This window comes from Trachemys scripta, chromosome 4, assembly GCF_013100865.1.
Source record: "Trachemys scripta elegans isolate TJP31775 chromosome 4, CAS_Tse_1.0, whole genome shotgun sequence".
NCBI classification, from domain to species: Eukaryota; Metazoa; Chordata; order Testudines; family Emydidae; genus Trachemys; species Trachemys scripta.
The window spans coordinates 99693873-99709685 of NC_048301.1; the positions used below are offsets into that span (position 1 = coordinate 99693873).

Genomic DNA, 15813 nt, shown 5'->3' on the forward strand with positions numbered 1-15813 from the left:
GATCCATCTACAGTTGCCATTTTCTTCAGAGCCAGCAGAGTACAGTATTATGTCCTTGTTTTGAGAACAGTGGATAGGGATCTCTTTTCTAAATCAAAGATTTAAGGGGTTAAATCCAAAATCAGGAATTATGATGCACTGTTAGTTTTGCCATTTAAGGCATGATGGCCATCATATATGGCACTATGAAGTTACATGGAGGCTTACAACAGGTACAGAATGCAGCACAGCCAGCAGCAAGAAAGCAAGAGGAAAATCAGGAGTAGGAAACTGTGCAGTTTTGGGGATCACTCAGACCATTAAGGGGTCCTAGTCACCATCTGCCCTGTAACCTCAAGGTTCCTTAAGGCTCAGATCCCTGATGCCAGTAGCCAGCCCCAAAGCAAAAGGTCTTATCCAAGCTTCCATCAGCCTAGTTACTCCCTGTTGGATGACACCAACAGCCTTCCAGTCCCGAGTCTCCCCAAATCTCTTCTTCCCAAGTTCTTAACTAGCAGACACTCAGTCTTTTCTCCTCATCACCCCCAAAGGCGTGAATCCCCCCCTCACACCAGTTTACTTCGGCTCACACACCCTGTGCCATTTGCACAACAGAGACCTGCTTGGGGTAAAAACAAACAATACATTTATTTAACAGAAAAACCACAGATTCAAAAATGAAAGAGTGAGGTGGTGCATACACATACAAGTTACACAGTAAATACATATAAACACACAACTGCACAGGCTTTGCATTTCCATATTAGATAAAACTCCTTTTCTAATGCGTTACCTAGTGCCTTTGAACATTTTCCCAGCATACCCCTGAGCTATAGAGGGATCCTGCATTTCACAGACAGCTTCCTGCCTATAGACTGTCCCTCAGTTTCTGGATGAAAAACCTCAGACACAACCCTGCTTTTAAAAGACCCCCCCTCCCTTTTTTTTTCTTTTCTTTCTCTCAGTCCATGGTGACTCATGAGTGTGGAAACCCCCTCTTGACTGAAAGCCCAGATGTCTCAATATCTTTCCATTAACTCTAATGTCCCATTCTGGTCTTTTCCTGGGCTGGACAATGGTTTGTTATTTGAAGCTAGATACATGTAAACATCTGGCTTGGAAGGTGTCCCTCCCTGTCTGATTGCTCACTGTTCTGCTGTGAGTTAGATCCTAAGTTTATGAGCCCAGTTCTCTATAGACACACAAATACATATAACCATAGCCTGTATACATCTCATAATGATAATGATTAGAACATTACAAGCTTTTATAAAAGACCGTACTCAACATATTTTTATAGCACAATAACATTGCATACCGTCAGCTGATTCACCTACTTCTTCTTTAGGGTTCAACCCTCCTGTTCTCCTTTTGGGGTGTCTGGAACCTGACTGTCACAGAGATAAAGGGAGCAGGAAAAAGAGAGAGAAACAGAGAGCTAAGTGTTCCCCAGAGATGTCCAAAAGGGACTGCAATCACATCACATCAAACCTATCCATGGCAAAGCGAAATTTCCAGCGGTCCTTAAATACACACTTCCAATCATCTTAAGGAGGATCTGGTCTTTGGCTATAGTGAGACTGTACCTTCACCAGAAACCTGATCATGCCTAATCAATCTGTGTTATTTTAATCCATACATTTAATTATGCCTCCATTTCAGTTGCTGTCAAACTCAGCCCCAGTTCTCCATCCCCTACAGGGTGAAATTCACCATGTGCAAAGGACCAACCCAAGGCCTAGTCACCACTTAAGTCTCCATCTAACTTCTCAACAGTTTTACAGAATGTTTCTGTTAACATGACCTGCCAGCTTTCACTCATTTGGGGCAATCTGAGAATCTATCCAAGGTTAAGTTTCAACACAACAAACCTGTGCAGAGGCAAAAGGAGCAGGTCCTCCTCCACCTCACTCTCTTGTGAAGCTGCAAGGCTGTGCACAGTCAAGCCATTGCTCTATCCCCCTCAGTTCTCCCATCTGAAAAATGGATATGTACAATAGTCAAGCCTCCATTGTGAGACTGGATTGGTCAATGTCTGTAAAGCACATTGGAAAGCAAACTGTTTGGGGGGGAAGTAGGGGAGGGAGTTATCACTGGAAATTAAAAGGAGGTCATATAAACATTCAAATATATGACACATAATAAATAGAGCTAGTACATGAGAAACATGGAAAAATGTACATTATCCAGAGTGTTTGGATGTCTACTGTGGTTCTTTGATATCAGAAACATCGGCGGGGATGGGACAAAAGGGGGACTCCCCATGTTTGAAAGAAAAATTGAATTCTTATTACAGATAAGGATTTTGGCAGTTATCACAGACAGAAGACTTTGATTTGTATAGTGTTCAGGATTGCTTTGATAGTCAAAGGGGTATAAGGAGCATGTATCCTTTAGATGATTTTGAAAATGCACTTTTGTTCTACAGCTAATGCTACTGGCAGAAGTTAATGAATATCTCAGTCACTCATCTCCTCTCTCAGCAAAGGGCTAGATGGCAAATGGCAAAGCCATTTATTTTGCAAAACACCATTAGTATTTGATAAACTCTTTGAGAATAATGGTAATTTCAAATGATCCACCTGAACAAAATAATGAACCTGCATTTTTAAAATGCCATTGGTGTGAAGTCAGGCATGGAATGAGTCTGGCAGTATAAATTACAACATTTGTCTTCTGTCAGAATCCTCCACTTCGAGCACATAAATTGCTTCCATTAAGTTATTAGCTTGATTGAGACCGAGAGAGCAGAGTGTTTTTCAATTTTAGCAAGTTTTCAAGGGATTTGGAGAAATGGGCTCCTTTAAACTTCTTTCAGACACCACAGGAGATTGGTGTGTGTGTGTGTGTGTGTGTGTGTGTGCATAAGAGTCTCATTGGGGCAGGAGAATCAAGCACCACCTCCTTTAATGGATGATGCTACTTGACTGATTCAGGTCTCTCGCCATTCAAATAAAGCTGTACGAATGGTGTGACAATCAGGGTCCAGACACTCCAAAAGAAGAACAAGGGGTCTGAACTCCAAGAATAAGCAACTGATTTATAGTACAATAATACTGTATACAAAGTGTACTGAGTAAGGTCTTTTATGAAAACTGGTGACATGCTGGTCATGCATATCATTGTGTGATGTATGCATGGGTGGTGTATAAAGAGTTATGTAAGTGTGCTGGAAATATGCACCTAAAATATGTTGTGGAGAGAGTTGACAAACAAGCTTACCTTAAACAAAGGTAAAAACAACAAAGAGTCTGGTGGCACCTTAAAGACTAACAGATTTATTTGGGCATAAGCTTTCGTGAGTAAAAACCTCACTTCTTCGGATGCATAGAGTGAAAGCTACAGATGCAGGCATTATATACAGACACATGGAGAGCAGGGAGTTACTTCACAAGTGGCGAACCAGTGTTGACAAGGCCAATTCAATCAGGGTGGATGTAGTCCACTCCCAATAATAGATGAGGAGGTGTCAATTCCAGGAGAGGAAAAGCTGCTTCTGTAGTGAGCCAGCCACTCCCAATCCCTATTCAAGCCCAGATTAATGGTGTTGAATTTGCAAATGAATTTTAGTTCTGCTGTTTCTCTTTGAAGTCTGTTTCTGAAGTTTTTTTGTTCAATGACAGTGACTTTTAAATCTGTGATAGAATGACCAGGAAGATTGAAGTGTTCACTTACTGGCTTGTGTATGTTGCCATTCCTGATGTCCGATTTGTGTCCATTTATTCTTTTGCGGAGGGACTGTCCGGTTTGGCCAATGTACATGGCAGAGGGGCATTGTTGGCACATGATGGCATATATGACATTAGTGGATGTGCAGGTGAATGAGCCCCTGATGGTGTGGCTGATGTGGTTGGGTCCTCTGATGCTGTTGCCAGAGTAGATATGGGGACAGAGTAGGCAACGAGGTTTGCTACAGGGATAGGTTCCTGGGTTGGTGTTTCTGTGGTGTGGTGTGTAGTTGCTGGTGAGTATTTGCTTCAGGTTGGGGGGTTGTCTGTAAGCAAGGACTGGCCTGCCTCCCAAGGTCTGTGAGAGTGAGGGATCATTTTCCAGGATAGGTTGTAGGTCGTGGATAATGCGCTGGAGAGGTTTTAGCTGGGGGCTGTATGTGATGGCCAGTGGTGTTCTGTTATTGTCCTTGTTGGGCCTGTCCTGTAGTAGGTGATTTCTGGGTACCCGTCTTGCTCTGTCAATCTGTTTCCTCACTTCCCCAGGTGGGTATTGTAGTTTTACGAATGCTTGATAAAGATCTTGTAGGTGTTTGTCTCTGTCTGAGGGGTTGGAGCAAATTCGGTTGTATCTTAGGGCTTGGCTGTAGACAATGGATCGTATGATGTGTCTTGGATGGAAGCTGGAGGCATGTAGGTACGTATAGCGGTCAGTAGGTTTCCGGTATAGGGTGGTGTTTATGTGACCATCACTTATTTGTACTGTAGTGTCCAGGAAGTGGATCTCTTGTGTGGACTGGTCCAGGCTGAGGTTGATGGTGGGGTGGAAATTGTTGAAGTCCAGGTGGAATTCTTCAAGGGCCTCCTTTCCGTGGGTCCATATGATGAAGATGTCATCAATGTAGCTCAAGTAGAGGAGGGGCACTAGGGGACGAGAGCTGAGGAAGCGTTGTTCTAAGTCAGCCATAAAAATGTTGGCATACTGTGGGGCCATGCGGGTACCCATAGCAGTGCCACTGACTTGAAGGTATAAGTTGTCCCCAAATCTGAAGTGGTTGTGGGTGAGGACAAAGTCACAAAGCTCAGCCACCAGGCTTGCTGTGGCCTCATCAGGGATACTGTTCCTGACAGCTTGTAGTCCATCCTCATGTGGAATATTGGTATAAAGTGCTTCTACATCCATGGTGGCCAGGATGGTGTTTTCAGGAAGAACGTCAATGCACTGTAGTTTCCTCAGGAAGTCGGTGGTGTCTCGAAGATAGCTGGGAGTGCTGGTAGCATAGGGTCTGAGGAGAGTGTCCAAATAGCCAGATAATCCTGCTGTCAGAGTACCAATGCCTGAGATGATGGGGCGTCCAGGGTTTCCGGGTTTATGGATCTTGGGTAGCAGATAGAATACCCCTGGTCGGGGTTCTGGGGGTGTGTCCATGTAGATTTGTTCCTGTACTGTAGCTGGGAGTTTCTTGAGCAGATGGTGTAGTTTCTTTTGGTATTCCTCAGTAGGATCAGAGGATAGTGGCCTGTAGAATGTGGTCTTGGAGAGTTGCCTGGCAGCCTCCTGTTCATAATCTGACCTGTTCATTATGACTACAGCACCTCCTTTGTCAGCTCCTTTGATGATAATGTCAGAGTTGTTTCTGAGGCTGTGGATGGCATTGCGTTCTGTACGGCTGAGGTTATGGGACAAGTGATGTTGTTTGTCCACAATTACAGCCTGTGCACGTCTGCGGAAACACTCTATGTAGAGGTCCAGTCTGTCATTTCGACCATCAGGAGGAGTCCACGCAGAGTTCCTCTTCTTGTAGTGTTGGTAGGAAGGTTCCTGTGGGTCAGTGCACTGTTCAGTGGTGCGTTGAAAATATTCCTTGAGTCGGAGACGACGAAAGTAGGCTTCCAAATCACCGCAGAACTGTATCATGTTCGTGGGGATGGTGGGACAGAAAGAGAGTCCCCGAGATAGGACAGACTCTTCTGCTGGGCTAAGTGTGTGGTTGGAAAGATTGACAATGTTGTTAGATGAGTTGAGGGTACCATTGTTATAGCCCCCAGTGGCAGGTATTAGTTTAGATAGCTTACAGTCCTTTTTCCTCTGTAGAGAAGTGAAATGTGCATTGTAAATGGCTTGTCTCATTTTTGTAAAGTCCAGCCACGTTGAAGTTTGTGTAGAAGGCTGGTATTGTATTAAACAAAGGTGTGACAGACTGTACCCTTATGATCACCACTTTTACAAGACTATGATACATTTTGTACAAAGTATGCTTTGTGAGATATCATTTGAAAACTCATAACCTACTAAACATTATTGTCCTGGTAAAATGTGTGTCCGCAACACTGTATGTAAAGGTATAAGATTTTACTGTATAACATTGCTGTGACATGTTTCAAGGTTAGAAAAGAATCTCAAACCAGTTCCTCAGAGACAAAAGGTTAGTCAGCACCCTAGCCAGGTGTCAGCATAATCAAGTAGACTATCACCTGGGTAAACGGTCATTCTTTGGCAGGAAGAAGGATGTGAATGAGAAACTTACATTTTGGCAATGGAACAGTTGGGGGTTCCCGTGTGACAGACTGGGTGTCACCTGTATCCCCACTGGAGATATTCCTCAAAGAAGAGAGAAAGGTGTAAGAATAGAGGACACTCAACACAAACTTTCTTTCTCTTCCATTCCTCTCTGCTCATGGCAGCTATAATGCCTGAAGAAACACTGAACTAGGGAGAGGTCATGGCTGACAGGCTTTCAGCCAGTAAAGACTGGAAAGAGCATGTGGTGAGAAAATCTTTTGCTTGTAATTAATTTAGCTTGCTAAGGTAGGTATTAGTTTGCGTTTTATCTTTTGTTTTCTTTGTAACCAATTCTGCCCATTGTGTCTTGTTACTTGTAATCATTAAAAATCTTTCTTTCTGTAGTTAATAAACTTGTTTTATTGTTTTATCTAAACTGGTATGTGTGTTTGATTGAAGTGTTTGGGAATCTCCATTCAGGAGAACAAGATTTGTACATATCATTTTCTATTAATGAAATGACGGACTTTCAATGAGCTTGCACTACTGAGGCAGTGAGGTAACACAGTGGCTGTCCTATGGAGACTGTCACACCTGGTATGTCCAAAAAAGATGAGGAGTCCTTGTGGCACCTTAGAGACTAACAAATTTATTTGGGCATAACTGACTTAACAGTTGGTAAAGAACCCCACATCCTTTCATGTATCTATACCTGCTCCTGTATCTTTTACTTCATATATCTGATGAAGTGGGTTCTAGCCCACGAAAGCTTATGCCCAAATACATTTGTTAGTCTCTAAGGTGCCACAAGGACTCCTAGGTTTTTTTGCTGATACAGACTAACATGGCTACCACTGAAACTTGGTATGTACAGTTATTATTATAAGAGATAAAGTTTGAGATTCATAAATCAATATTCTTCAACTTCACTGCTTCCAGCAGAGATCCCAAAACCAAATGATCTTGAGGACTGTGCTATTCACCTTTAGAAATGGGCTTTCCAGAACTGAACACCACTCTCTGTCACCATAAACACACACACACACACCAAACAAACTCAACACTAACGATATTCAAAACTCAAACCATGTTATTTTCTTCCTTAGTGAGTCTCCTGCATATGGTGATATGTAAGGTGGGTTCTGAGGATGACTGTTGTGTACTTTGCTACAGTGTGGTCAGTAATAAAGGCACTTTTGCAAACTAGAGCCAATATGTAACCTGCAGACATTATGGGTGGTGGGAGGAAGTAATTTGAAAAGGTCTTGAGCTTATTTGATCTCCATTCTTATATACTATAGTGACAAGTGCTATACCTAAAATAGAAGACAAAGACAGCAACATTGCAGTGTTTGTATTACAGCCTCAGGAGCCACCTCAGGACAACATTCCTTCATCACCTGAGTGTCAGTATAACTAGGGACAGCCCTGAGCCCAGCACAGGAACAAAATAAATTAAACACTAAACATTGACAGCTGTTGATCTCAGTGCATCTGTGAACTAGGTAATAAAAACATACAGCTAGGTGGTAGGGCAGGCAAAATCAGTTGTCATTTGCCCTCAAACTCAGTCTCCGCCCTCTATTCCCATACAGCGTGAAACTCACCACATATAGAAGACCAAGATGAGTCTTATGCTTTGCTTAAGGCCCCCATTTAATGTCTCAAAATGGGGCTTAAGTGGGACTTAAGTAAAGCATAGGCCTTGTGTTGGCTCAAGGTGAATTTCAGCCATAGTGATCTATTGTATACTGTAGTCAGATAAAAAGTGGTGAATTTCCACAGGGCAATTTGTGAGATTCAGTTGGATAATTACAGAACTACACAGAGCACATCTCCACAATCTGCATCAGTTCAACATACTTTTCAGATGACAGAATTGTGTACTGCTAACACATAAGGTAGGTGTTGTATCTAATCTAAGAATGGAATCACATAAAACAAATACAGGAGAAGAGAGTGAAATGAAGACAAGTGATTCTGACACTGACATCACCCATGGGAGCTCTCTTCTGTGAGATGGTGCAGCCCAGCTGCACAAAGTGATGCTGTGTATGATTAATCATTTCCATTTCCATTTTTCTTAATATTTGTATCAGCCTGTCAGTGAAGAACTCAGTCAGCGAACAAGCATAGCCCAAGCTGGAGAGTAGAGTACTGGCTTCCATACTTTAACTTCTCTCCAGTTATTGTCCCCTTTCTACCCTCCCAAGAATGAAACTTATTTAATAGAAAAATTATTTTAAAAACTGTTCTCTCTGATCTCTACCTGGCATTAAGATTATGACAAAACCATATGGACATATTTGGGTTCCAAATAACTATGTTTAGTAATTATATACAAGACCTAGCTATATATATATACTCTTTTACTCTGTACTGATCTGGTGGCCTCTGTAATAGGAGATGGTGAGCACCACTAGAGGGCTCAAACTATTTAAAGGGATACTTCCCAATTCCTATATGCTACATAAACCCCAGGAAATTAGCAGAAGTAATTGATCTTCAGTGCCTCTTCAAACTGATCGAAGATAAATGCTCAGGGACTTTTTGCAACTCTTCCATTGTTTTTGGGAGAAATCAACTTGGTTTTCCTTCACTTTGCTTCTCCCTTATTTCTATTATTTTTCACTTCGTTGTTTCATTCCTCACTCAGGCAAAACTCCCAGTTCAGTCAATGGAGTTTTGCCTGAGTAAGGAGGATAAGAGAGGGCTCTGAAATTGATTTACTGCAGGTTGGAAAAAACAAAGAGGCTTGGTTGTGGCTTTGACACTGTGGTAATCTGTGTTCCAAATATAGGCCCTGATTCAGCATGTTACTCCTAGTCCTTCTGCTGTCTTTTGTAGGTAGAATAAAGTTTATTAACATGAGTAATTCTTCTGACACTTGAACATGTTTCAGTTCACTTCCTACTGATATTACTAAACCATTTTAATCTGATATATGGCAAACATGACTGTAAGTAGGACAAGCATTGTTTAAACTGCTTTACAGTAATGGAAAAAGATTAGGGTAGGTAATACCTGCCATCCAGACTGCAACTGTGTCTTTTTGCTTATATTACCTATACCTTAGTTCAGTTCTCAACATCTGCCTATTACAAGCCTATTATCCAGTTTCCACCTGGAAACTCTGGCAGCATGTTGGAAAGTTAGTGGGCATCTGGTCTTCCTTATTCTTAATAATAAATAATCATTAGTATGTCATAGCACATGCCAGAATGGGCAAGTAAATTTCCAACTATTGAGTGAATGTGACCTTCACAAAAATTTTGGCTCTTTTGATAAAAGGGTCCTATTTAGCAGAACTTGCCTTGTATATCAATCTTCTCTACTTGCAGCTATGAAGGGTTTGGTGCACCCTACCAACTGCATTTTCCAACACTTCTCCCAGTATTGTCAGATTTCCTCCTCCTTTTTGGGGCAATCAGCTCACTATAGCTGTCAAAAGGCAGATCATCTCCCTGGTGATTTCAGTTACATTGCAAATAAGTGAGTCCCATGAGTCACTCATGACCTTTTGCCACATTACATGGTAGTTACCCATGGAGTCAGTTCAACAGTTTTGTCTGACAGAACCAAAATTCAGGCAAATAATGTAACAATTTAATTATTCTTACTCCATTGGAACAAACAACATCATTTGTCCAGGTAATCATTTAACAAAAGAAATGGCCATACCCACGGTCGGTGCAACCCATTAGGCGACCTAGGCGGTCGCCTAGGGCAATAGCATTTGGGAGGCGGTATTTTGGGTCCTTCGGCGGCGACCGTGGCGGCTTGATTTTTGGCTGTCCTGGTCATTGTTGGCATTTAGGCGGAGGGAGCTGGGGCAGGGGGGCGCGGAGAGGGCCGCCTGCAGCAAGTAAGGGGGCGGGGGCAGCACGCAGGGAAACTCCCTGCCCCAGCTCATCTCTGCTACGCCTCCTTCCCTGAGCACGCCGCCCCGCTCTGCTTCTCTCCCTCCCAGGCTTGCGGCGCCAAACAGCTTATTGGCGCCGCAAGCCTGGGAGGTGGGAGAAATGGAGCGACAATGGCGTGCTCGGGGAGGAGACGGAGCAGAGGTGAGAAGGGGCGGGGAGCTGTCGCACAGCTCCCTGGGCCGGGGGGAGCTGCCGCGGGGTGGGGGATGCCTCAGGGCGGAGTGGGGGAGCTGCTGCGGGGGGGGGGGGGTGAGGGTGGGGGGAGGGGGGGGGGCTGCCACAGGGCTGGGGGAGGGGGGGGGGGCGCAAGGTGCACCCGCTCTGGCCATACCTTAACACACATCCAATCCAGCATCTGTATAGGTCCGCTTAGTGATACCACAAAGTATTGGTGTGAAGGAAAAGTCATGATGTAATGTGTTTCAAAGCTGGTGGGAGGAGAGGTATTCACAATGGTCCAGAAAGGACTGGCGGGAAGGGGAGGTGCGGGGGTAGCACAGAATACCCATGTGCAATTTGCTTATTTAGCGCGAGTTCTTTATCCTTTATAATCATAGAGTTAAGGCTCGCTTGCCAGTTAAGCACAAAGACTTGGGTTACTATGAATAAATGGAGAACTCCTGTATTTGAGACATGAGAGTGGAGGCTAGGGGGACTTCAGCTACTTGAGAAAAAGCAACCCATACCTATTCATGGCATCAATGTCTTATAACACGTTTTTTTTTAAAATGCCTTTTCAAAAAGCCTACCCTTTCATACTCTGGAGGAAGCATTTAGCTTATAAAATATCAGTGCTCTTCAAAGGGAAGGTATCAGCTACATGGGGCAGCCCTAGAGTGCATTTTGCCCCATGCACCTCGTGCATTACATGTGTTAAGTGTTAAAAATAAAGATTTCTGTTTACTCTGGAGAGAACGACTGAAAACTAGTTCACAGTGGAAGGCAGTAATAGAAGTCACCCTCTCTATTCAATAATAGATATGCCATGTCTATTAGAGTAAATGAGAAAAAACGAACAATAGAAAAAGAAGGCAGGAAAATATTTTTCACTGTATTGAATATTGTGTTGCTCATTGATGCATAACAATATATTTTCCATCATGGCTTCTAAGACCAGCCCATGCCTTAAAACTTCCACCCCCTGCAACTCTCAAGACTTTTTCCACCTGCGGTTAGTTTCATTTTCTTTGCTTATTGAAAAACTAATCTAAAATGCACTAAATTCTCCCAAACTGTCGGTCTGGCCCAGCTGCCTTTAAACAGCAGTGGGAGTACTGCTGACTGTTTGCATCCAAGAACGTCAAAGAAGAATCAGATTCTTGCTTTGATCAGAATTTACTAAAGCCAGATTCAGGGCCAGCTCCAGGGTTTTGGCCACCCCAAGCAGCCAAAAAAAAAAAAAAAAAGCCGCGACAGCAATCGCGATCTGCGGCAGCAATTCGGCGGGAGGTCCTTCGCTCCGAGTGGGAGTGAGGGACCGTCCGCCGAATTGCCGCCGAATAGCTGGACGTGCCGCCCCTCTCCGGAGCGGCCGCCCCAAGCACCTGCTTGCCAGGCTGGTGTCTGGAGCCGGCCCTGGCCATATTACAGTACGTCAAAAAGGAAATTTCAGGCTAGGACCTTGTCAGGGTTCCCTCCCCACTCTGAACTCTGGGGTACAGATGTGGGGACCCGCATGAAAGACCCCCCCCAAGCTTATTTCTACCAGTTTAGGTTAAAACTTCCCCCAGGCACAAATTCTTCCTTGTCCTTGGACGGTATAGCTGCCACCACCAAGTGAGTTAGACAAAGACTCAGGAAAAGGACCACTTGGAGTTCCTGTTTCCCCAAAATATCCCCCCCCAGCCCCTTTACCCCCTTTCCTGGGGAGGCTTGAGAATAATATGCCAACAAAATAGGTAAACAAGGTAAGCACAGACCAGACTCTTGAGTTTTTAGGACACTAAAAACCAATCAGGTTCTTAAAAGCAGAACTTTATAATAAAGAAAAAGTAAAAGCAGCACCTCTGTAAAATCAGGATGGAAGGTAATTTTACCGGGTAATAAGATTTGAAACACAGAGGCTTCCCCTCTAGGCAAAACTTCAAAGTTACAAAAAACAGGAATAAACCTCCCTCTTAGCATAGGGAAAATTCACAAGCTAAAACAAAAGATAATCTAACGCATTTCCTTGCTATTACTTACAGTTTGTAATCTTAAATGCTTATTTCAGGTAGGGTTTTAGGAGATGGTTTTTCCTGCCCTGGTCCCTCTCTGTTCCAGAAAGGGCAACAAAGAGAGCACAAACAAAACCTCCCCCCACATATTTGAAAGTATCTTCTCCCCTTATTGGTCCTTTTGGTCAGGTGCCAACCAGGTTATTTGAGCTTCTTAACCCCTTACAGGTAAAGGAGGGATTTTGTGCTACCCTTAGCTATATGTTTATGACAGACCTTTTTGGTCACCCTTCCAACGACTGGGTGTAGAACTCTGCCAAAGACCCCTCTCCCATCTGACTTACAGATAGCTGTTTTCCAGGGCTCGGTCTTGGTGTCTGATTGGATCTCCAGGTCCCAGTTCTGCCTTGCTGTGCCAGACTAAACACTGTGGGAGATTTGAGCAGAGAGAGTTAACTGTTGAAAATCAAGTAGGGATTCTGAGTAAAATTTTCAAAGGCCACTAAATGATTTAGGAGCCTAGGTTCCATTGATTTAGGTATGTTTCATAATATTTACCCTCTGTGCCCTTTCAAAGACACCTACAGTACTAACTTCACAAAGAAAACCTGTACAGCAACAGGAAGTGGTATTTGTAACATACCAGTGGTAAGCAAATGCAAGTATAAATACAATGTTGCAGCGCAAGCCTCTTCTCTGCAAACTATGTATATTGAAAAGCCTGTAACTGTTATATAATTTTGTATGGTTGCAGAAAGCTGTTCAGGAATACTTGAACTTTCCACAAGTATAAAGTTAAACAAGTATTTAGTAGGAAAGACAGTTTGATTTTTTAGTACTGTACAATAATACACAAGGAATTAGCTGGAATTAATATGGTCCCTAATTTTTCACTTAATTACAAAGAAATTTCATACAGTGGAATGTCTTAAGTAATTTGCATTTTCCATAAATAATCGACTTAAGCGACTTACTGATAAATGTCTTCATCTGCTACTAGTGTCTGTATGCTGACAGAACAGGTTTCTTTGGCATTCCAATATATCATAATTACCCCTCTCAAAGTGAGGTTTCTATGGTAACATTTGCATTTATTAAGGCTAGATATAGTATTGTAGCTGGACTTGTATGACTCCTCCACAAGTGAGAACAGGCGTAGGGAAAAAAAACAAAAACTGTTCTTATTTATGGAACAGGTATACAAATCCTGCAATAGTTATATCTGTAGTTAAAGCTGCACTAGTTCAATCTGGAAAATACCCATTACTTGCTTCTAGATAATTCCTATAGCATGAGAGTATTGCCTGGTCAGAGACTGGAGGGTTTTTTAATGGCTTCTTTTCTTGCACCTTTGAAAAGAAAAGCTGGTGCAAGGGCCCAACACTACTTGGATTAATTTAAATAGGAGTTGAATTAGGCTCTGACTGAATATTGTATTTTGTAGGCAAGCTGGACATTTTAACTATAACTGGAATTAAACTAATGAGAAACTGAATTTCAGTTTTATTGCATGCTTTAGAGAATCCAAATATGTAAGAATGTAGTGTACAGTAGCAACATGTGTTACCTCAGGTTGCCATTATATATCATAGGTGTGACACCCTGGCACCCCAATAATTACCATTGTCATGTAATTAGGATATGTTTTGTACAAAGAATGCCTTGTGAAGTATCATTCTAAAAGTCTTGATCTGCTAGACATGAATATCTCATTAGATTGTATATGCTATCATTGTATGTGAAGTTATGAAGTTTGGCTATGTATGTGTTACTGAAACATGTTGTGAGGTTGAAAACACCCACAAGCAGCCTTTCAGGTACAACAGTAAAAAGGCCAAATAATGTTAATGACTTATTGAGGAAATGTACACAGTTCCTGGGGTAATCCTTGTGCCTGTGTGCAATTGAAACCTCTCAGAGGTAGCACTATACAATGGGAACTGTTTGACGCAGGTCATAGCAAAATTGCTTTCCAGCAAGTGGGAAGAAGATATAAAAGGGGGAAACGACATCATGATGGTACCACACTCTCCCTACAACAACACACTTGGAAACACCTGAGGGACAAGGACTGAACTGTGGGAAGTGATGGTCCCAAGTTAAATCACTTAAAATCTATTCTTTTGTAGTTAATAAACTTATTTTATGTTTTAATTTAAACCAGTGAGCTTTGACTAGAGTGCTTGGGGAAAATCTCTGCTTGGTTAACACAAGCATGCATTGTTCTCTTTACATTGAGGGAAAGGCGGACCAGGTATTAAACCTGTATAGTGGCCAGATTTGACCAGAGCAGGACAGTACTGCTCTGGGGTCCCAGGCTGGGAAGCTGGTGGTTAGAGAGCCTGCGTATAACTGCTCCTGGGTGAGTGAAATGCTGGTGAAAGTGCAGGCTGGAAGGCTTTGCAGCTTGTCACAGGAGTACAGTGTGAGAGGGAGCGAGGCTGGTGGGTCAGGCGGCTCAGTGGTACCTCAATTCCAGGTGGCACCCAGGGGGGAACCCTTCACAATAGGATATTGTATTATAGCATAGTGAGCCAAATTGTACAACTAATTGAAATAGTCCCTGTGCAGGCAACCAGTAGGAGGTTTATGGTGGCCAGAAAACAATTCCATTTTGAACAAAAATGGTTTCGATGTTTGTTTTCATTTTGCATTGGAACAAAGCTGAAACCTTTTGAATTTTTTTTATGACAAAACACAGGAGCCAGAACCAACCCAGAACAGCCAATAGAACAGCAGGCAGGGAAATCACCAAGGATGGAGAAGACCCACTTTCAAGTCCCTGTTCTGAATCAGGCAGAGCTGGGACCTGAACTTAGGCATTCCACACTGCCAGTGAGTGCCTCAATATAAAGCGATTGCTATTCTGACATGGGCAATAGGCCCCTTACTGATATCATGTATTGAAATGGACACATTTCCACAAAACCTTTCAGTTTTGGCAGAGAAATGTTTTGTAGAAAAGTTTTTGTTCAGCTCTAGGCCTATACACCACCAATATCTTATATAAGCTCTCAACAGATGACTTAATTTGGAGTTAAGTGGTGCATTGGCCTTCTGCACAGGAGCAATTTTCAGAGGGTACATTTCAGTGGCTGTAACTCAAAAGAATTTGGACCAGTAATGCCATTATATGCAAATGTTTATGGAAAATAATGATAGACTTCATATGAAAAAGAAGCATAAAGACTAGTCAAGTGAGTTTCTATTCAGCATGCTATGTTATGCTGGGACATTGCATGAAATGACATATCAGGTAATTCTTGTCACTGCCGTAAAATATTCAAACAAAAAGGAAGGAAAAATCAGAGCTCAGACAATGCAAAGGCCATTGGGAATCCTATCAAAAAAGTAAAGATGCTATATACGGTTAAACACTTATAGAATCACAGAACCATAAGGTTAGAAGGGACCACAAGGGTCATCTAATCTAACCCCCTGCTAAGATGCAGGATTTGTTGTGTCCAAACATCCAAGATAGATGGCTATCCAGCCTCTTTTTGAAAACCTCCAGTGACCTTCTCTAGGCAGTTTGTTCCATTGTCCTACTGTTCTTACAGTTAGGAAGTTTTTCCTGAGATTTA

The 15813-nt window shown here is 42.6% G+C and overlaps 1 long non-coding RNA gene across 1 annotated transcript; it reads right to left on the minus strand.

The window, feature by feature from the left end:
• Nucleotides 1-893: 893 nt before the first annotated feature.
• On the minus strand, nt 894-6246 carry LOC117877022. Its single transcript, XR_004645595.1, has 3 exons — nt 6176-6246; nt 1851-1955; nt 894-1370 (listed from the first exon to the last, which is right to left on the minus strand). It is a non-coding gene; the product is annotated as an uncharacterized LOC117877022 (long non-coding RNA).
• Nucleotides 6247-15813: the final 9567 nt, after the last annotated feature.